Here is a 24,230-nt window from a genome sequence, read left to right on the forward strand (position 1 = left end):
AATTCACAAAATTAGATATTTTTTTTTTAAGTTCTTGCACTCTTTTTTTTTTTTTTTAAAAAGAATCATTGAAAACTTATTTAAAAGTTTTAATTAAGAATTATTAAAATTTATTTTTTTTGTAAAGAATTATTGAAAATTTTTTTTTTTAAAAGAATTATTGAAAATATTTTTTTTTTAAAGAATTATTAGAAAATTCTTTTTTTAAAGAATTATTGAAAATATTTTTTTTTGAAGAATTATTGAAAATTTTTTTTTTTTAAAGAATTATTGAAAATATTTTTTTTTTAAAGAATTATTAAAAAAAATTTTTTTTTTTAAAGAATTATTGAAAATATTTTTTTTTTTGAAGAATTATTAAAACATTTTTTTTTTTTTTTTAAAGAATTATTGAAAATATTTTTTTTTTTTTTTTTTTGAAGAATTATTGAAAATATTTTTTTTTTTTTTTTTTTAAAGAATTATTAAAAAAATTTTTTTTTTTTAAAGAATTATTAAAAAAAATTTTTTTTTAAAGAATTATTGAAAATATTTTTTTTTTTTTGAAGAATTATTAAAAAAATTTTTTTTTTTTTTTTTTTAAAGAATTATTGAAAATATTTTTTTTTTTTTTTTTTGAAGAATTATTGAAAATATTTTTGCGCTTTTTTTATTTAAAAAAAAAATAGAATTATTGAAAACATATTTACAAATTTTAAGAATTATTGAGATTAGTTTGTTTTATTTACTACCTCACCTTTTTTTTATGTACAGAGTTAATGATTATTTATATAAGTATTTGCGGGTATTTTCTGATTTTTTTTTTATTATTATTAAAAAGATTTTTTTTTCCTAAAGAATTACTAGCAGTTCAGCCCAGCTTTGCTCGGACCCTTAACAGCCAAATTTCTGGCCGAAAACGGATTACAAAGATTTTCCCAAATCTCAGTACCCTGTATATCAAATTTCGAGTCTGTAGACTGAAAATTGACAGAGTTATTGTGTAGGGAAAATGTACACAGACAGACACTTTCACTTTTATAGACTTCAGCATTTCAGCCTGTCTTTGCTCGGGTACTATGCACCCGCGCGTATTAAGATGGCCACCAGCAATAACATAAAAAAGGGTCCTATGTATTGTTCATAACTTGCCCCATGTGTGAAGACACTTTATGTAAGATTTCAAATGTTGAGGCAAAGTTGTAAATTAAAGCGTGAAAAAAAAAAAAAACGTGCGACGTTAACCATTGCCCCACCACGAGATGCTAATGGAAACACGTTTGAATTTTTTTTATTACTTGGATTTAGCAGGTGCCCATTTTAATGAGCTAATGAGTTCAAGTTTGACTGCGGGATGGTATTCATTTACTGCGGAACGCTTTTTTTTATTTTTATTTTTCCCAAGATGTTATAGGAAAAAGACTAACCCACATGCGGCGAGCGACAAATGTTGAATATTTATCTTCCCGAAATCGAGCAAATTAAATAGACAGGTGAGCTTCGTTGTTAACTGTGAGATATTACGATTTATATGTGATATAAAAAGTTTTAAAAAGTTGTGAAGCGAACGACCGCTTCTCTGAAAAAAGCCTTTTGTAGACACACAGAAAAAGCAAACACACACACAAACATACGTTTTCGCTTTTATATTTATAGAATATAGATTGAAAACACTTTCTGCACTTTTGTTTAAAAACGAATTATTGAAAACGTGTAAAAAAGTCTTTTCATGTAATGAACTATTTAGTTTATGAAGTTAAGTATTTCTTATAAAATTTCAAGTAAAATCAAAACTTATTTTTAAAATTTTTTTTATTAAAATTGCAAATAAAGACTAATTGTGTTATTTTTAAATGTATAATTTTGTTAATTTTTTATTGTATATTTTACGATGTCAACACTTCCGGTAGCAGCCATGCTGGAAGTTAGAAGTATGTTAGCTGACTATAACCCACTTTTTTTTTTTTTTTAATGTACATAAGAGTTAATGATTATTTATATAAATATTTGCAGGTATTTTCTGCAGGTTTTTTTTTTTACAAAGATTAAATAAAAAAAATTTTAGGATAAAATATTTTTCTTTTTTTTTTTTTCTTTTTTTTTTTTTCTTTTTCTTTTTTCTTTTTTTTTTTTCTTTTTTTTTTTTCTTTTTTTTTTTTTTCGGCACTTGTACAGTTTAATGAAGACATAAAAAAATGAAAATATCGAGAAAAAAAAAAAAGGTTATATTGTACGTATCTGTTTTGGACTGAAGATCTCTGAAAAAAAAAATTTCATTTAATTTGATTGAGTAGTTTTTTTTTTTGTTTTTTTTTTTTACAGCGTAAAAATACGTTCTTATGAGCGCGTTGAAGTCAGTCATTGTGAAATTTATAGAATACTAGACCACCCGTGACCCGTTGGGTCAGTACGTTATATTAGCTATGGAATTCATGTATGAGCGTGACACTTGTGGCATAAAGAAAATATTTTTTTTTTATATAACAGAAGCATTTCTATGAAAGTATATTAAAATGAAAAAAGAATATAGATAGATTTCTATGAGTCGTTCTGTTTATTATAATTGTTATTTTTTTTTTTTAATTACAGTTACTGAATTATAAGTGGTTGGTCATACTTATCGGTAAATATGCACTGAACAGGTATCATAATCCTTATTATAGTTAATTCAAATTTTGATATATCATCTTTTAAATGAAATTGTTAGTTGAAAGTACAGAATAATAAAAAAAAAACACTCTCCACATGTTAATAATGGCTTTTTAAATAGAAAATGAAAATAAAATGTAACTTTTTTCATTTAATTTAAGCAAACATTCAGTACCCATTGTGTAAAGGAAAACACTATTTAATGTAATAGAAATGTGTGCATTTACCGATTCAGCTTTCCGTTTGGAAATGTAAGCAGACGACTTTAAAAAACATGGGAAGAAGAAAAAGAAATTTTTTTGTAATAACGCCCTCTAGTAAAAAGGTCTGCATTAGTTAAGGGGGATAACTCTATCCAGTTTTACATCGCTCTCTTTTTCTTTCTCTCACACATACACGTAACTATTTCTCGCGTACGTAACGAAAATAGAGGGAGTAGGAGTGTTGAAATCTATTAGAGGGAAAGTGAGAGGTGTTTTCTTTCCATAAATTGTATAGGGTAATATTTCATATTATCAATAGATTCATAGATAAATAGATTTTATAATATATATTATAATTATCTATGAATCTATGTATTATTTGTATATATAAATAACTATTTGATCAAATTAAATGAAATTGTTTGTATTAAAAGCGATATAAAAATTCCGGAATTGGAATAACGGATTGAAGACGTTGCTATTTACGCATGCGCAACCGGATGTTGAAAACCGGAAATCTGATTGCAAACATACAAGATCCATAGACTTTTAGTATTATATAGATAGATTGAAAACACTTTCTGCACTTTTTTTAAAACCGAATTATTGAAAACGTGTACAGAATGTACATAAGAGTTAATGATTATTTATATAAATATTTGCGGGTATTTTCTGGGGTTTTTTTTTTTTTTTTTTTTATTATTAAAAAGAGTAAATAAAAAAATTTTAGGATAAAATATTTTTTTTTTCTTCTTTTTTTTTTTTTTTTTTTTTTGGCACTTGTGCAGTTTAATGAAGACATTAAAAAATGAAAATATCGAAAAAAAAAAAAAAAGGTTATATTGTACGTATCTGTTTTGGACTCCGAAAAAAAGTTTCATTTAATTTGATAGTAGTTTTTTTTTTTTTTTTTACAGCGTAAAAATACGTTCTTATGAGCGCCTTTTAGTCAGTCATTGTGAAATTTGCTGAAGCTGAACAACATGCCACGGGGAGATAACTCCATGCATTGGACTTTTCAGAGCTTTCCCATCTACAGATGCATATGCAAATGCATGACGGAAAGACGCCATGCTCGAATGTTGTGAAAAATTCTGACTGCTTACCCACCGGCAATGGCTCGCAAACAAATGTCGACAGGACGAAGAAATCTAGAAAGAAACCTCATGTTTGTGAGGTTTGCGGTGCCGGTTTCTCGTGGAAATCCGATCTCACAGCTCATGTTCGCGTCCACACTGGAGAGAAGACGTTTCAATTATACCAGTCATCATAGGAGCAACTGGGCTTATGAAAAAGAACTTTAAAAAGTACATAGCAAGCATACCCGGTGAACCAAGTGCAAGTGAAATACAAACGATTGCACTGAAAGGGACGGCTAGAATCCTGAAAAGATCTCTTGGTTGGACTCACTAAAATAGGGGTAAATGTCAGACATCTGGTTGGATGTCCCATCCCCTAGAAGAAAAAGTTTAAGAAAAATGAAAAAAAAAAAAAAAAGAGAGAACAGGAAACATACAAATACCTCGAAACAAGTCCATCCAGCATTCAAAGATGAGAGAGAAACTAAGCCAAGAATATTTACGCCGGGTAAGAAAAATCTGAAAAACTGAAATCACAAACAAGAACAAAATTACGGCAATTAACCAACTTGCCATGCCAGTACTAACATATAGTTTTGGCATTATTGACTGGCCTCAGAAAGACATAAATTGGCTTGACACAAAGACAAGGAAAATGCTAACCTTGTACCGAGCTATTTATCGAAATCAGTGCATGCCTCGTTTGTACCTACCCAGGCGAGAAGGAGGTATGGGACTCTCGGAAGTCAATCATCAACACAGAGCCACAATCGTCAGCATAGGTCAGTACATAATAAGTTCCTGTAACCCCAAGCTTATGAAAATTAAAGACCATTATGAGAATCGAGCAAATAGTACAACATCTATAACACAACTTGCCACTCATTTTGGAAAGGATTGTCTTACAAATGATACTGAGAACCCAAACAAGCCTGCCACTGACATAGCCCAGAAAAGTCGGAAAAAATACACTAGCCAGTTCCATAGTGTTAAAACAGAAGAATGGACCAACCATAAACGGGCAAAATACCTACCGACTGAACTATCCCAAGAATATATTGATAGGGATGGACTGGATCAAAAGAGGATCCCTCCACTACGATCAAGAGAGGTTGATATTGGCTGCACAAGACCAGGGCCTCATGACAAACGCCTTCAAAAAGATGTGTGGTCTAAGCAACAATAATAAATGCAGGTTCTGTAGCACTGAGGTTTAGAGTGTGGGCCACCTGATTTCTGGTTGCAAAGTCCTACTTGGAGATGGTTAGTATACAGATCGCCATAACGGAGTTTGCAAATACCTTCACTGGAAGATATGTAAGAAACTCAACATTCAGTATAGTAAAAAATCCTGGGAACATATACCCGAACGAACAGTTGGGAATGACAACTACACTATTCACTATGACTACATAATCCCTACTGCTACATATCTAGAAAACGCAGCTGTTAAACCAGATATAGTGATTTGGGACAGAGCAAACAAAAAAGCGACCGTAATAGAGGTCAGTGTACCCAATGATACAGGGCTTAACAGAGCTGAGAGGGAAAAGATAACAAAGTATCAAGGACTTATGTATGATATGAAACGAAATTGGAAATTAAAAGACGTTTCAATTATACCAGTCATCATAGGAGCAACTGGGCTTATGAAAAAGAACTTTAAAAAGTACATAGCAAGCATACCCGGTGAACCAAGTGCAAGTGAAATTGTCATAGGAGAACATATTTTCTCCTATGATTGGATTAAGAAATATATAAATATTTCTTATAATATATAAAAATGTTTATTGATATATTAATTAAAACATAAAGACGTTTCTAGAATGTCGTTATTCATAAACATAAATTCTAGAGACTCCAAAAAAGAACAAAAAGGCGTAGAACGCCTTTTTGTTCTTTTTTGGAGTCTCTAGAACGTTCCAGGAAGTTCCTTGAAAACTCATATAAAAGAAACGCTATTGGTGGGTAAAGTCAGTTCGTGACATATTTTTGGGATGTACACATATAGGCAACCAACGTCCGAATTCCGGCTTCCTCATAAAGGCCGTAAAAAAACAAAAATCTCACTGAAGGAAGAACTGCTGTTTGGATTCTGGTAAAGTTTTTATTTATTCTTTGAGTTTGTTGACCGAAAAGCACATATTACGTATAGAGCAAACCATTTCAAAACACAATACATAAAGAAATACTTTCTTTATAATCTAAGGGAGACAATTTTATTAGCGAGATGTCGCCCTTCAAAAAAATGATAATCTTTTTCTTTTTTCTTGTCAATTTATTTTTTTAATAAATTTCTTTTTCATTAAATCTTTTTCTTTTGTTTTAATTTTATTACATGTGGGTGCTGGTAAATCCCTAGAACATACGAGCTATCATCAGCACACGTATGTAATAAAATACAAACGATTGCACTGAAAGGGACGGCTAGAATCCTGAAAAGATCTCTTGGTTGGACTCACTAAAATAGGGGTAAATGTCAGACATCTGGTTGGATGTCCCATCCCCTAGAAGAAAAAGTTTAAGAAAAATGGAAAAAAAAAAAAAAAAAAGAGAGAGAAACCTTATTGTTGCAAAATCTGCGATGCTGCATTCACGAGGTCGTCCGGCTTGCGCATACACATGCAAAAACATACTGGTAGCAAGCATACCCGGTGAACCAAGTGCAAGTGAAATACAAACGATTGCACTGAAAGGGACGGCTAGAATCCTGAAAAGATCTCTTGGTTGGACTCACTAAAATAGGGGTAAATGTCAGACATCTGGTTGGATGTCCCATCCCCTAGAAGAAAAAGTTTAAGAAAAATGGAAAAAAAAAAAAAAAAAAGAGAGATAAACCTTATTGTTGCAAAATCTGCGATGCTGCATTCACGAGGTCGTCCGGCTTGCGCATACACATGCAAAAACATACTGGTAGCAAGCATACCCGGTGAACCAAGTGCAAGTGAAATACAAACGATTGCACTGAAAGGGACGGCTAGAATCCTGAAAAGATCTCTTGGTTGGACTCACTAAAATAGGGGTAAATGTCAGACATCTGGTTGGATGTCCCATCCCCTAGAAGAAAAAGTTTAAGAAAAATGGAAAAAAAAAAAAAAAGAGAGAGAAACCTTATTGTTGCAAAATCTGCGATGCTGCATTCACGAGGTCGTCCGGCTTGCGCATACACATGCAAAAACATACTGGTAGCAAGCATACCCGGTGAACCAAGTGGAAGTGAAATACAAACGATTGCACTGAAAGGGACGGCTAGAATCCTGAAAAGATCTCTTGGTTGGACTCACTAAAATAGGGGTAAATGTCAGACATCTGGTTGGATGTCCCATCCCCTAGAAGAAAAAGTTTAAGAAAAATGGAAAAAAAAAAAAAAAGAGAGAGAAACCTTATTGTTGCAAAATCTGCGATGCTGCATTCACGAGGTCGTCCGGCTTGCGCATACACATGCAAAAACATACTGGTAGCAAGCATACCCGGTGAACCAAGTGCAAGTGAAATACAAACGATTGCACTGAAAGGGACGGCTAGAATCCTGAAAAGATCTCTTGGTTGGACTCACTAAAATAGGGGTAAATGTCAGACATCTGGTTGGATGTCCCATCCCCTAGAAGAAAAAGTTTAAGAAAAATGGAAAAAAAAAAAAAAAAAAGAGAGATAAACCTTCTTGTTGCAAAATCTGCGATGCTGCATTCACGAGGTCGTCCGGCTTGCGCATACACATGCAAAAACATACTGGTAGCAAGCATACCCGGTGAACCAAGTGCAAGTGAAATACAAACGATTGCACTGAAAGGGACGGCTAGAATCCTGAAAAGATCTCTTGGTTGGACTCACTAAAATAGGGGTAAATGTCAGACATCTGGTTGGATGTCCCACCCCCTAGAAGAAAAAGTTTAAGAAAAATGAAAAAAAAAGGTTGAATGCCTACTAGACATTATCCTCGAGTGTCTAAGGTCTCTCTGTGCGGGAGTTTGTCAGAACAACCTGGCATGAGGATACTTTTTCCATAGAAGTAAACCCTGACCAAATATTCAAAATCACATAGTATTCGCTGCCCAAATAAGATCTCCTCACTATGGCTAACCCACATTAGCTTTTACGAGGAATGGTGCACCTTCTCCAAGTGATATTACCTCAAGTAATAGCACGAAGCTGGATACTCCACCAGATTAGATAAATTCTTGTCCTGGAATCCAGTAATACCAAGAGACCAAAATAAAAGATATACTACAACATATAAAAATGGTTAACTGGGGAGAGGAAAATTATGTTCTCAATTTCTTTACTAACTCAGTGCTTGAGAGATAAAGAACTTAAATGGAACATTCAAATATCTATGTATCTCATATAGAGTTCAAGTGTTAGCCCCATGTAGGGGGCCCCTTGATTTCTGAGAACTTCGACTGAAGTAAAATAAAACAAAAAAAGTAAGCGTCCCTTTACGTGCGACCTCTGTTCGGCTGGCTTTGCAAAAAGTGCTGAGCTGAAGGTGCGCATGAGGGTACACTCTGGGGAGAAAGCCGTTCTCTTGTGATCTTTGCGGCGCCGTCTTTGCACAAAAGGTAAATCTGAAAGTGCACACTCTAACTCACACAGGGGAAAAGCCACACACACACACACACCTACAAACATCCAGGCAATGCTGGGTATCCCCCGCTAGTCTATTATATAAATCTCACACCTGTTTGTTTAAATGTATGTATGTATGTATGCATGTCTGCCTAAAACTTTCGACAGGGGCAACAGATTTTCACAAGATTGGTATCGTTTTGAAGCTCGGCTAAAAACATTAATTCCTTCACCCTCAACTGGGAACTTTTCTACAGGGAGGAGTTGATTTTTTTTCACCAATATTTTTTAACGTTATCCTCTCTTTTCGATTGACTAGCCTTATTTTAAACCTTTGCTACTTCTGGTTTGGCGATGGACGCAATGGCAAAGTGAGAGTTGTGCAGTTTGGCATTCTCACACCTGATTACGACCACCGCCAAACTGGAAGCGACATAAGTTTAAATTAAGGCTAGACAATTGAAAAGGGAGATAACTCCATGTAAAGCGCCAACACTCCCTCCCCATCTTTATGACTAGCTTTTCTTCCTAAAACTCGAGCCTTTTGCTCGGTATCATAACAAATTGTTTTTTTCGCTGTAAAAAAAAAAAACGACTTGATGAAATTAAGTTTAAAATTTTTTTTTTTTTTTTTTTTTTTTTTTTTTTTGGAGAAAGCACGTTCTTATGAAGTCAGCCATTGTGAAATTTGCTAAAACTGAACAGCATGCCACGGGGAGATAACTCCAGTTAAAGCTCCGACACTCCCCCCCCCTCCCCATCTTTAATACTAGTTTTTCTTCCTAAAAATCGAACATTTTGCTCGGTATCATAAATTGTTTTTTCCGCTGTAAAATAAATAAATAAATAAAAAAAGATGCAATTAAGTTTAAAATTTTTTTTTTTTTTTTTTTTGGAGAACTTCGTTTCATAACGGATACGTGAAATATAACCTTTTTTCGATATTTTCATTTTTTTTAATGTGTTGATTAAACTGTACAAGTGCCTTTTTTTTTTTTTCTGTTACACCGGAATTATCCTGTACCTCTACAAGGCCACCATTCTACATAATTGTCGATGCAATAATTTATTTCAACCTATTTTCAAGCATCTAAACTAGACAATTACATTTTTGATACTGAAATAAAGAAAGAAAAAGGAATCGGGCCTGACGTATATAGTTTCGGTTAGTATATACTTTTATTCCTATGGAATTTTAGTCCTACTCACATAAAATTAATATACCAAAGTATAGATTTATGTGTAAACTTTAAGTATTTACTTCAAAAGTGCTCAATATGTAGGTAGAGCTAGTTAGTAAGTTATAAAATATATATGGCGATTAAGCTACACTGAATATTCCGCGTTTCATCCACTCTAGGACTCTTCAGGCTAATATATATATATATATATATATATATATATATATATATATACCTCTATAAGGCCACCATTCACCCATGTATGAAGTACTGTCGTCACATTTGGACTGATGCATCTGCTACTAGTCTCTCGCTCCTGGACAGGGTTCAAAAGAGAGTCGCCAACCCGATAGGTCCTGAACTGTCATCTAAGCTTCACCCTCTACCCCCATCGATGAAACGTTGCATCCCCCTGCCTGTCTTACAAGTATTTTAATGATGAATGCTCTGATGAACTACAAGCCCTTGTGCCCCCTCGAATGCTCCAACTAAGTACGGGCATAGACAGTTACTCAATAAAACCTTTTGTGACGGCTGATTGTCTCCTCTTCCCTCTCTCCATGTTGCGCTTAATGAGCGGGGGAAGCACGAGTGGAGGGGCATATGAACTTTCAAACTCCTCGGCTTAACGTTCACAGGAACATAAGTTGGAACACATAGATTGAGAGCATTGCCAGGGCTGCTGCGAGGAAGGTGGGCTCTCTCTAACATGCTAGAAAGTTACTTACGCCTGAAAGTATCCTATACATCGCCCATGTATGAAGTATTGTTGTCACATTTAGACTGATGCATCTGCTACTAGTCTCTCGCTCCTGGACAGGGTTCAAAAGAGAGTCGCCAATCTGATAGGTCCTGAACTGTCATCTAAGCTTCATCCTCTGCCCCATCGATGAAACGTTGCATCCCCCTGCCTGTCTTACAAGTATTTTAATGATGAATCGTGTAGGAAAACGCAGACACACACACACACACACACACACATTTTCACTTTTATAGATAGATAGATAGATAGATAACAATATATTCAATAATTACAAGAAACCTTCTCAACCACCAATAACTATCGCTAAAGATATATTACCTGCCTGAAAGTATTTCTTTTAAACTCCTCAAACATTGAGTTAGAACAGATACATTAAGAGCAATGCCAGAGTTGCTGCGAGGAAGATAGGCTCTCTATACCATGCTAGAAAACTACTTACGTCTGAAAGAATACTGTACTTCTACAAGGCCACCATTCGCCCACGTATGTTGTACTGTTGTCACATTTGGGCTGGTGCATCTTCTGCTTGTCTCTCGCTCCTGGACAGAGTTCAAAAGAGAGTCGCCAAGCCGATAGGTCCTGAACTGTCATCTAAGCTTCACCCTCTGCCCCCATCAATGAAACGTTGCATCCGTCTGCCTGTCTTACAAGTATTTTAATGATGAATCGTGTAGGAAAACGCAGACACACACACACACACATTTTCACTTTTATAGATAGATAGGTAGATAGATAGATAACAATATATTCAATAATTACAAGAAACCTTCTCAACCACCAATAGCTATCGCTAAAGATAAATTACCTGCCTGAAAGTATTTCTTTTAAACTCCTCAAACATTGAGTTAGAACAGATACATTAAGAGCAATGCCAGAGTTGCTGCGAGGAAGATAGGCTCTCTATACCATGCTAGAAAACTACTTACGTCTGAAAGAATACTGTACCTCTACAAGGCCACCATTCGCTCATGTATGGAGTATCGTTGTCACATTTGGACTGGTGCATCTGCTACTGGTCTCTCACTCCTGGACAGGGTTCAAAAAAAAGTTTTCAGCCTGATAGGTAATGAACTGTCATCTAAGCTTTCGATATTTGTTGTCCGAGACGTCGAGCTTCAAAATGATGCCGATCTTGTGAAAATCAGTCGCCTCTGTCAAAAGTTTTAGGCAGACATACATACATTCCATTTTGTTTTTTTTCTTTTCTTCTCTTTTTTTTTTTTTTGGCATTAAATTAAATATAGCCCACATTCGGATACTTTACCCCTATCAGCTATGTTCCGAAATTCACAATGATCGGCTAATTAGTTTAGGAGTGAATCCTTTACATAAAAATGCATATTTTTTTTATCGAAATTGCACGAAACAAGGCATGAAGCCACTTGATAGAATGAAAGATAATCACCGCAACTACAACAGAGAGCATTGCCAAGGCTGCTGCAGAGAAGGTGGGCTCCCTCTACCATGCTAGAAAGTTACTTACATCTGAAAGTATTCTGTACCTCTACAAGGCTACTATTCGCCCACGTATGGAGTATTGTTGTCACATTTGGGCTGGTGCATTTGCTACTGGTCTCTCACTTCTGGACAAGGTTAAAAAAAGAGTCGCCAACCTGATAGGTCCCGAATTGTCATTTAAGCTTCAACCGTCTGTCCCATCGACGAAATGTGGCATCCCTCTGCCTGTTCTACAAGTATTTTAACGGTGAATGCTCTGACGAACTGCAAGCCCTTGTACCACCTTGATGTAAAGACAAGCAGCAAAATCCCACCCTTTCACAGTCGAGATCCCTAGATCTAAGAAAGCCTTCTACTCTAATAACTAGAAAGTTACTTATGCCTGAAAACATCCTGTATCTCTACAAGGCTTCTTTTAAACTCCTCAACCTAACGTTTACAGGGAACATGAGTTGCAACGGATACATTGAGAGCATTGCCAAGGCTGCTGCGAAGAAGGTAAGGTCGACTCTCATCTACCGTGCTAGAAAATTACTTACGCCTGAAAGTATTCTGTACCTCTACAAGATCACCAATCACCCATGTATGGAGTATTGTTATCACATTTGAGCTGATGCATCTGCTGCTAGTCTCTCACTCCTAGATAGAGTTCAAAAAAGAGTCACCGACCTAAACAGTCATCAAAGCTACCATTCGCCCATGTATGGAGTATTGTTGTCATATTTTGGCTGGTGCACCTGCTACTAGTCTCTCGCTCCAGGACAAGGTTTGAAAGACAGTCGCCAACTCTTAACGTATATACCATTCACTGGACAAAGCAGTGGAGTTTCGAGCGGTAGCTCTCGATATATCTCAGGCTTTTGACAGAGTATGGCACGATGGTTTTCTAAGGAAAATCAGGTCATAGAGGTTGTCCTCGATGGTCGTACATCTAAACGATATTTCTACAAGTACTTTAACGGTGAATGCTCTGACGAACTGCAAAAACATGTACCCCTTGACGTAAATACCCCCGACAAACCCGACAAGCAGCTAAATCCCACCCCTTCACAGTAGAGATCCCTAGATGTAAGAGAGCCTTCTACTCCAGTAGTTTCTTCCCCAGAACAACTAGACTTTGGAATTCCCTACCGGATCCCTGCTTCCCCAACTGTACTGACATGCAGAAGTTCAAGTGCAGCGTGAACCGACATCTTGCTGCCCAACGCCCTACACACTACCACTGTGGTCTGTGTCCATGATAGTAGCCTCCTACAACAAAATGGCAATATGCCTTGTTTGGGGTGAAAATGTAATTCAAAAAAAAAAAAAAAGCGGGAGTACCTTAGGGGCCGATCCTGGGATCTTTATTATTCCAAATATTCATAAATGACCTCCCTGATAAAATTGTTTCGGAGATGGGTATATTTGCTGATGACACCAGACGCTATAGCAGGCACGAGGGGAAAACAAATGATAATAACATCAAATATTTGCTGGATATCTCCTCCAACCAAAGGAGAAACTAAGGAATTACATCCACATCAGATTGTTACATTCTATGGGTTGAATTACTTCCCCGACAAAACTGCCTCTGAGATGGGTATATATGCTGAGATACCACGCTCTATAACAGACACGACAGGAAAACAAATGAACACATATCTAAAGAAATGGCAGAAACACTAGAGGATGACCTCCAATCTGTAGTGGAATGGGGACAAAAATGGATGGTCACATTCAATGCTGCCAAGACTAAACTTGTTTCCTTCAATAATTACAAGAAACCTTCTCTACCAATAATAGCAATGGCCAAAGACTCTTTATCTGAAAGCACATCTTTTAAACTCCTTGGCCTAACCTTCACAGGAAACATGAGTTGGAACAAAAACATTCAATATTCAACATTTTACAGATGATGTGGTTGTATTTAAATGTCTTCTTCTCTGTTGCAAAAACTACATTTGTCATGCTAACATCCTTCATCTTATTAAAAGCGGCACGACAGAAAAACAAATGAACACATATTTAAATATAACCCTATATATATATATATATATATATATATATGACTAAACTTGTTTCCTTCAATAATTACAAGAAACCTTCTCTACCAATAATAGCAATGGCCCAAAACACATTACCTGAAAATACTTCTTTTAAACTCTTCAGCCTAACATTCACAGTGAACATAAGTTGGAACAGATACATTGAGAGCATTGCTAAGGCTGCTGCAAAGAAGTGGGCTCTCTCTACCATGCTAGAAAGCTACTAACTCCTGAAAGTATCCTGTACCTCTATAAAGCCACCATTTCTGATGACACCACTCTCTATAGCAGGCACAAGGGGAAACCAAATGAACACATATCTAAAGAAATGGCAGAAACACTAGAGGATGACCTTCAATCTGTAGTTGAATGGGGAGACAAAAATGGATGGTCACATTCAATGCTGCTAAGACTAAACTTGTTTCCTTCAATAATTACAAGAAACCTTCTCTACAGCCAATAGCAATGGCCAACAATCTGAAAGCACATAGATATGTATATATATATATGTATATATATATATATATATATATATATATATAGCCAGTAGAGTTTAGTTTCCTAGAAGTACATCCAATGAAACAACATGTGTCTACCAAAATAGTGCTCAATGAGTGAACAGAGCAGGTATATTAATTTTATTTATACAAACATTAATGGCTACATATGTGCATACATGTTTCTGTAATCACCCACGTTGGGGGATTACGTCTTCAGGCCAAGAATTACCGTCGAAAGTGATATTTCCACCAAATACATTTTCCCATTTCATTTATCAAGTTAGCATGCAACCTGGGTGGGAGTCATAAAAAACGGTAAAAGGATGAGTGAGGTCTTTTGAAGATAATAAACATCTTTTTTTTTTCTAAGCTAACTTTTGGTTTTTATGGCATAAGGTACTTGAGAATTTAGTTTTCTTGTCTTGGAGTCTGTAAGTTAAGAACCTTAGCGATGGTCAGCTAAGTACTGACCGGTGCCTTTTAATCTACATCCACCCACACACACAACGCTCTATAACAGACACGACAGGAAAACAAATGAACATATATCTAAAGAAATGGCAGAAACACTAGAGGATGACCTTCAACCTGTAGTGGAATGGGGACAAAAATGGATGGTCATATTCAATGCTGCCAAGACTAAGCTGGTTTCCTTCAATAATTACAAAATACTCTCCCCATATTAAGAACTAAAGACTAAACTTGTTTCCTTCAATAATTACAAGAAACCTTCAATATTCAACATTCTACAGATGATGTGGTTGTATTTAAATGTCTTCTTCTCTGTTGCAAAAACTACATTTGTCATGCTAACATCCTTCATCTTATTAGAAGCGGCACGACAGGAAAACAAATGAACACATATTTAAATATAACCCTATATATATATATATATATATATATACACGACTAAACTTGTTTCCTTCAATAATTACAAAAAACCTTCTCTACCAATAATAGCAATGGCCAAAGACTCTTTATCTGAAAATACTTCTTTTAAACTCTTCAGTCTAACGTTCACCGGGAACATGAGTTGGAACAGATACATGAAATTTAAAGATGACATTGTCTCCGAAATAGATAGACATAATACCGGTTGTGATTGGAGCTTAGTGAAAAAGAATCTTAAGAAGTACCTGGACACAATCCCTGGAAGACGAAGCTGTCATGAGATACAGATTGCAGCCATAAAAAGGAACAGCATCTATTCTAAAAAGAATCCTCGGATATAAATTCAAATCGTAATGAAATCACGTGTTTGCTCCAGGAGTAGTTAGCTCCCTTAATCTTTAAATTAATAAAATTATCAAGAAAAATAATAACAGAGCTGAACAAAAAAAAAAATAACAAAATATCAGGACCTAAAAAATGATCTAAAAACGACATGGTCTCTGAAAGAAATAAACATTACACCCATTGTGATAGGAGCAACTGGCTTAATAAAAAAGTATCTTCAGAAATACTTAAAAGCATTCCCTGGAAAACCAAATACAGATATATAAAGGGAACAGTGTCTATTCTTAAAAGAGCCTTCGGATATAAATTTAAATTATAATAGAATCAAGTGTTAGCTCCAGGAAGGAGGCCCTTGATCTCTTCAAACTAACAAAAGTAAAATAAAATAAAAAATTAGAGAGATTTCAGAGAAAGCGAAACGTTCCAAGAGTGTCATAGGCAGGGTTGTTAAATCCTACAATGATACTGGCAAAATTGTGCTTCTAAAACTGGCAGACTCCGCAAAACTTTGGCAAGAGAAAATCGAAACATATGTCATTAAAGGACCGTTTTAAGTCTTACACAAAAATTGAAAGAACTGCACTCATTATCGACATCACAGTTCCAAATGATTTTGGCTTTAACAGAGCTGAACGGGCAAAGATAACGAAATATCAGGACCTAAAAACATGTTCTCTAAAAGAAATAAACATTATACCGGTTGTGATAGGAGCAACTGGCTTAATAAAAAAGTATCTTCAGAAATACTTAGAAGCAATCCCTGGAAGAAGACCAGTTAATAAAACATGTTAAAAAACACTTTGAATCTGAAAAGAAAACACTTGATAAGTGGATAGTCCTTAATAACAAAGAAAACCGAAAAAAAGCTAATGGGGAATTAATTCAAATGTATGTTTAAAAGAATATGCAGATGAATGAACTGCACGCCTGTGGAACTCTGTTCCGTCTGCCTGCTTCCCTCCGGTCTATAGCTTGGATGTCTTCAAGTCCAATGTTAACAAATTCCTAATGAACCGCCCCCCCCCTTAAGTAAACACTTCATCAGATCTCCACACTAACGTAATGTACTTGCAATAATCCTTATCCCTGAGTGGCTTCCGGGCTTTGATAAGTGGTGACCACTGTGTAAAAAAAAAAAAAGGTTTTGAAAGCGCAAGCCATCTAATGTCTGCATGCCCAATCTTATTGGCAGATGGCCTTTATACTGCTCGTCACAACAAAGTATGCAAGTACCTCAATTGGAAGTCACAAACGACTTCGGCCTTAATAGAGCTGAACAGAAAAAGATAACAAAATATCAGGAACTAAAAGATGATCTAAAAACGACATGGCCTCTGAAAGAAATAAACATTATACCCGTTGTGATAGGAGCAACTAACTTAATAAAAAAAGAACCTTCAGAAATACTTGGACGCAATCCACGGAAGACCTAGTTGTAACGAAATACAAATAACAGCCATAAAGGGAACAGCATCTATTCTTAAAAAAGCCCTCAGATATAAATTTAAATCATAACGGAATCAAGTGTTAGCTCCAGGAGGGATTAACGACGTTAGGTTTTTGCAGCTTTTTGTAGGGAGGTGTCGACGTCCTCCTACATACAGCACTTGGTCTTCCCAAATTGGTGACCCATTTTAGTAATGACCAGGCTCAACGTTGCTTAATGTCGGTGATCTGACGGGAACCAGTGTGTCAACGTATATTAAGCCTGACATAGTGATATAGGACAGGAAAGAGAAAGTAGCAACCCTAGTTGAAGTCAGCGTCCCTAATGATGCTGGCCTTAACAGAGCAGAGAGGGAGAAAATAACAAAATACCAACGACTTACGTACACAATGAAAATAAACTGGAATCTTAAGAAGGTTTCAATCATGCCAGCCATTATAGGAGCCACCGGGCTAATGAAAAAGAATTTCAAAAACTATCTGGCGAATATACCTGGTGAACCAAGTGCAAGAGAAATGCAAAACAATAACATTTTAAAGGGGCGATTAGAATCTTAAAAAGATCTCCCGGTTGCAGAAACTAAACTAATGGGAGAATGTTTGGCATCCGGTAGAATGCCCCATCCCCAGCAAAAACAAAGTGATAAGAAAAATTAAACAAAAAGAGAAACAGGGTCTCTGAAAGAAATAAACATTATTACAGTTGTGATAGGTTGGTTGGTTGTTTTCGTTTTACGCCATATCAACCCTTTTCGGGTTATTTAATGCTGAATCCAAAGATTTTGAAGAAAACATTTTCTTAATAGAATATATTTGTTGTTTTCACGTCGGTTTCTATTTAACCAACAGTTGAGACCCTAACAGGTACTACCACTTCGGTTCAGAGTGGACCTGGGAGCAACGGTAATTAAAGGGTGGCTCCACACTCCCCAAAGCCCGCAAGCTGGGCCTCACCACTGGATATAGTTTAAGGTCATATCCAGAACCCCCATTAAAGGACTTTTACCCTCTGTAGGGGGGAGGGGCAGTCGGCGTATTCTAATGCCCCACCGACAGGGCCGGTTGTGATAGGAGCAACTGGCTTAATGAAAAAGAATCTTCATAAATACTTAGAAGTATATGGAAGACCAAACGGGGCTATTAAGCCTGACATAGTGACATAGAAGGAGAATGTGGCAACCCTAGTTGAAGTAAGCGCCCCTAATGATGCTGGCCTTAACAGAGCAGAGAGGGAGAAAATAACAAAATACCAACGACTTATGTACGACATGAAAATAAACTGAAATCTTAAGAAGATATCAATCATGCCAGTCATTATAGGAGCAACCAAGCTAATGAAAAAGAATTTCAAAAACTATCTGGCGAATATACCCCGTGAACCAAGTGCAAAAGAAATACAAACAATTGCACTTAAAGGGACAGTTAGAATCCTTAAAAAGATATCTCGGTTGGAGTAACGAAACTGCTAGGAGAACGTTTAGCATCCAGTAGAATGCTCCATCCCCAACAAAAACAAAGTGATGAGAAAAACTATCTGGCGAATATACCCCGTGAACCAAGTTGTAACGAAATACAAATAACAAAAAAAATAACAAAATAGTGGAATGGGGACATAAATGAATTGTCACATTCAATGCTGCTAAGACTAAACTTGTTTTCTTCAATAATTACAAGAAACTTTCTCTACCACCAATAGCAATGGCCAAAGATACATTACCTGAAAGTACTTCCTTTAAACTCCTCGGCCTTACGTTCACAGGGAACATGAGTTGGAACAGATACATTGAGAGCATTGCCAAGGCTGCTGTGAAGAAAGTGGGCTGTATTTATTTGCTTCCCCACTGAGCAAATTAGGCATAAGGCCGTTTTTTAATGTGGAGAGAGAGAAGGGGACGGGAAAAGGGGACCGGCTCCCGAGAGGTGGGAAATTGGAGCTGGATAGTGATTTGCCAGCTGGCCCAAGTAAGGTTGCCCCTACATGGACCCGAGGATTGCCACAAGGGCAATGATCTTTGATCGCAGCATCTGCCGGAACAGATGGTATTTATTTGCTCCCCCACCGAGCAAATTAGGCACAAGGCCGATTTTTAATGTGAGGAGTGAAGGGGAAATGGGGGAGTAGGGGAGCTGGATAGTGACAATTGGTATGAAGGGTTTCCCCTACATTGACCAAGGTCTTATATGTGGGGTTGCCCCCACATATGGTCTTTGCTTGCAGTATCTGCCGGAACAGATGGTGTTTATTTGCTCCCCCACTGAGCAAATTAGGCACAAGGCCGTTTTTAATGTGAGGTAAAAACCAGCTCCCCTAAAAGTAGGCAAAAAGGGGGCACTCTGGTTACCAAAAATAATAATTGTCCCAGTATAGAGGGTTTCCCCTCCATTGACTGGTACAAATTATCTTAAGTGCAGCATCTGCCGGAACAGATACTACACTTTGATCTTGGCCCGAATGCCACAAAGATCCTCCCGTGCAGGGGAGGTGGGCCTGCTGCGAAGAAGGTGGGCTCTCTATACCATGCTAGAAAGCTACTTACGCCTGAAAGTATCCTGTACCTCTATAAGGCCACCATTTGCCCTGGGCTGGTGCATCAAGTCTGTTGCCAAGGTCGCTGGAAAGATGGTGGGATCCTTCTATCGCTCCAGAAGATATCTCACTACTGATGCAATTCTCTATCTATATAAAAGCCAAGTACGTCCAAGGATGGAATACTGCTGCCATATCTGGGCAGGAGCTGCTAAAAACAGCCTATCCTGCCTTGACAGAGTACAAAATAGACTTCGTGGTTTAGTGGGGGATGCCCTTTTCTCTTTCCTGCAACCTCTCTCCCACAGAAGAGACGTTGCGAGCCTGTCTCTGTTTTATCGTTATTTCCATGGCAGGTGCTCGTCTGAACTCCAATCTCTGGTCCCCCCCCCCTCGCCAATCTTTCACGGAAAACACCCGTCTAGCTGAATCCACTGTGAAAAATTTCCCCCACCCTTTATCGCGGATTCCATGAACAAAGCTACTTTCTTAGAACTGTACGCCTGTGGAACGCTGTTCCATCTGCCTGCTTCCCTCTGGACTACAACTTCGATGTCTTCAAGTCCAATGTTAACAAATTCCTAATAAACCGCCCCCTTAAGTAAACACTTCAGCAAATCTCCACACTAACGTAATGTACTTGCAATGACCCTTATCCCTGAGTGGCTTCCGGGCCTTGATAAGTGGTGATCACTGTGTAGAAAAAAAAGAAAACCTAACTAAACTATTTCAATTTATTTTTTATTTCGGACTACTAGTCTCATCTTTATTAGTTGTTGTTTTTCATCTTTTATTGTTTTGTTTATTCACAACGTTTCGGCCAACTAATTCCTCTGGCCTTCGTCAGGTGGTAACCGCGACGTATAGGAACTTCGAATCTCCTAACTGCATTCTCAGCCATCGCTGCCATCCGTAGTTGTTGTCGTCTCACCACATTTTTGGCCAAGTAAACCTCTGGCACGCTTGGGGTGGGATTGAAACCGCTATCTTCAGACAATGTTCATCTGGAACTGTAGAGATTCAACATCTCTATCAACTGCGCCATGGGCCCCGAAGGGTGATCAAGGATAAAAGATGAAAAACAACAACTAATAAAGATGAGAATAATAGTCCGAAATAAAAATAAATTAACATATATAATGCTCATCTCAAAAATGTATTCCAATTAAGGAATAATATATATACCAATCGGTACGGACCCGACTATGGAAGATCGGGTTTGTATTACTGTACACATAGATTTGAAAAAGTTGTCAAAAAAACAAATATATAACAAATAAATGTTATCAAAGGCAAGATAAGTTACTTTTCTACCAAATTGGATATAATTTTCGTGTTGTTATTCAATGTAACATTTTTATTCAGCTCGAAAAACAAGCAGTGTTTACCGATATAGTGGAAAATTCAAAATGGCGCCCGACTTTCTCTTTAATACAGTAAGTTTAGAAAAAGTTGTTATAAATAATAAACTAGACAAAATACTGTTAGAAATTCGCTCAATATATGTTACCGTGATATTAGTTGACATATATTCGGTGTTTTTGTAATAGTATTTTGTCTAGTTTATTATTTATAACACCTTTTCCCAAATTTACCATGTTAAAGAGAGAGTCGGGCGCCATCTTGAATTTTCCACTACATCGGTAAACACTGTATGCTTTTCGAGCTGAATCAACATGTTAAATTGAATAAAAACACAAAAAATGTATCCAGTTTGGTAGAAAAGTAACTTATCTTGCCTTTGATAACATTTATTTGTTATATATTTGTTTTTTGACAACTTTTTCGAATCTATGTGTACAGTAATACAAACCCAAAAAACCTGAGTAATTTATCTTGCCTTTGATAACATTTATTTGTTATATATTTGTTTTTTTGACAACTTTTTCGAATGTGTACAGTAATACAAACCTGAAAGATGAGATAATAAATAAACGTGGATTTATAAAATCAAAGAATCCAACCTCGATCGCCAGAGGAATAGTTGGCTGAAACGTTGTGAAAAATAACAACCAATAAAGATGAAAACAACAACTAATAAAGATGAGAATAATAGTCCAAAATAAAAATGAATTAATATATATAATGCTCATCCCAAAAATGAATTCCAATTAAGGAATAATATATATGCCAGTCGGTACGGACCCAACTATGGAAGATCGGGTTTGCAGGAAGGCGTTAACTTGCAATGTTGGGCTGCTGGAATCAAGTGAGTTGGTGGTAGGTGACTACTGCTATTGCTGCTACTGAGTTCAGCTGCCATATTGTGTGGGCATGACTGCTGATTCTACTGGCCAAAAATGTGGTGAGACGACAACTATGGATGGCAGTGATTGCTGAGAATGCAGTTATGAGATTCGAAGTTCCTATCCCGTCGCGGTTACCACCTGATGAAGGCCAGAAGAATAGTTGGCCGAAACGTCGTGAAAAACAACAACCAATAAAGATGAAAACAACAACTAATAAAGATGAGAATAATAGTCCGAAATAAAAATAAATTAATATATATAATGCTCATCTCAAAAATGAATTCCAATTAAGGAATAATATATATGCCATGATCAGGATCAGATATACAGCACATTCCAACAATTCAGTGATTGCTAAGAATACAGTTGGGAGATTCGAAGTTTCTATAATAAAGATGAGAATAATAGTCCGAAATAAAAATGAATTAATATATATAATGCTCATCTCAAAAAATGAATTCCAATTAAGGAATAATATGTATACTAACTAAACTATTTTCACACATTTGCATGTATTTCTTTTTTTTTTTCTTTTGGATATTTTTACTTTTCTCGACTGAACGTCTGAATGTTCATTTCCTCACTGTAAGACATTTACAGTAAGAACTCATATTGCTACCATAAAAGGAAAATACTTTCTCTTATTATTATTCGATTAATCATTTCGAGGAACTAGATAATTGTCGATGTCTTTCCTGGACATATAATAGTATCTTTATGCTGACCAACCATTGCTGAGGATAGAAATGAACGTACTGTTTTATAAGTTATATCTATGAGTTACGAAGGGGGGTCACGTGTAGTTAATTTGCCCGACTTTCACGCACTATTTTTTTTTCCAGATTTTTAGATCGTTGCGTGTATCTTTCGCTTTTCAGTATAAAAAAGCAAAACTGGATTCGAATCAGCAGTTCCCGGTGGTCTCCGAAAAGCGATGTAAACATTTGGTTAATGTCGGCTTTTTAGCATCATATCAAACAATTGCTTTCATCTGGACACTCCCCTAATAAACAGGGAGCTGGTTTTTCCCAAAGTTGGGTAAAAATAAACAAACCATCAATAAGTGTGTTTTTGTGATGCATGGATCACATTCATGCCTAGATCATATAATTCTCGTTCATATTAGACCTTATTCAAATCAAAGAGACTTTCAGGGGGTTTAAATGTTATAATTACTATTTATTTCAACTAACCTTCCTAGATGGTAATATAAATACAAGCATATAATGTTAGATGGAAGCATTTGTTTAGTTGTAGTAACTCTGATCAAACAATCTTAACTTACCTATTCTGGTAAAAATTCCTTTAATAATAAGACAACCATCAATCCATAGCCCTTGAGTCCCTGGAGGGGCACGGGCCATCTACAACTTTTATAAATGTTTTTGCAGCGAGGAGGGTGAGGGTGCTGGCCCAACGCCCAACCTTCCCAGAAGGTACATTATTTTTTTTTTTTTTACACAGTGATCACCACTTATCAAGGCCCGGAAGCCACTCAGGGATAAGGGTCATTGCAAGTACATTACGTTAGTGTGGAGATTTGATGAAGTGTTTACTTAAGGGGGCGGTTTATTAGGAATTTGTTAACGTTGGACTTGAAGACATCCAAGTTGTAGTCAGGTGGGAAGCAGGCAGACGGAACAGAGTTCCACAGGCGTGCAGTTCTAAGAAAGAAGCTTTGTTCATGGAATCCGCATTTTGATTTAGGCACAGATAAAGAGTGGGGGAAATTTTTGACAGTGGATTCAGCTAGACGGGTGTTTTTCATGAAAGATTGGCGAGGTGGGACCAGAGATTGGAGTTCAGACGAGCACCTGCCATGGAAATAACGATAAAACAAGGACAGGCTCGCAACGTCTCTTCTGTGGGAGAGAGGTTGCAGGGAAGAGAAAAGGGCATCCCCCACTAAGCCACGAAGTCTATTTTGTACTCTGTCAAGGCAGGATAGGCTGTTTTTAGCAGCTCCTGCCCAGATATGGCAACAGTATTCCATCCTTGGACGTACTTGGCTTTTATATAGATAGAGAATTGCATCAGTAGTGAGATATCTTCTGGAGCGACCTTGGCAACAGATTTGATGTACGTGTTCCATTTCAGATCAGGAGTAAAGGTCAAACCCAGAAGCTTGTCAAAACACGGGGCCTCACCTAGACGAGAGCCATCCATCACAATTGATGCCAGATGGGGATCAGAGCGTTGACGATGTAAGGATAGGAGCCTAACCTTCCTAAATGGTCACCCATCTGGTACTGACCAGGCTTAACGTAGCTTAACTTTGGTGATCTGGCGAGAACTGGTGTGTCAGCGTGATTGTGCTGTACATAAGACCTCTGTGGGCCAAATTAAAGACTTTGGCGGGCTGGATCC

Source organism: Euprymna scolopes, chromosome 46 (assembly GCF_053919585.1).
Source record: "Euprymna scolopes isolate OS-2025 chromosome 46, ASM5391958v1, whole genome shotgun sequence".
In the NCBI taxonomy this organism is placed as follows: domain Eukaryota; kingdom Metazoa; phylum Mollusca; class Cephalopoda; order Sepiida; family Sepiolidae; genus Euprymna; species Euprymna scolopes.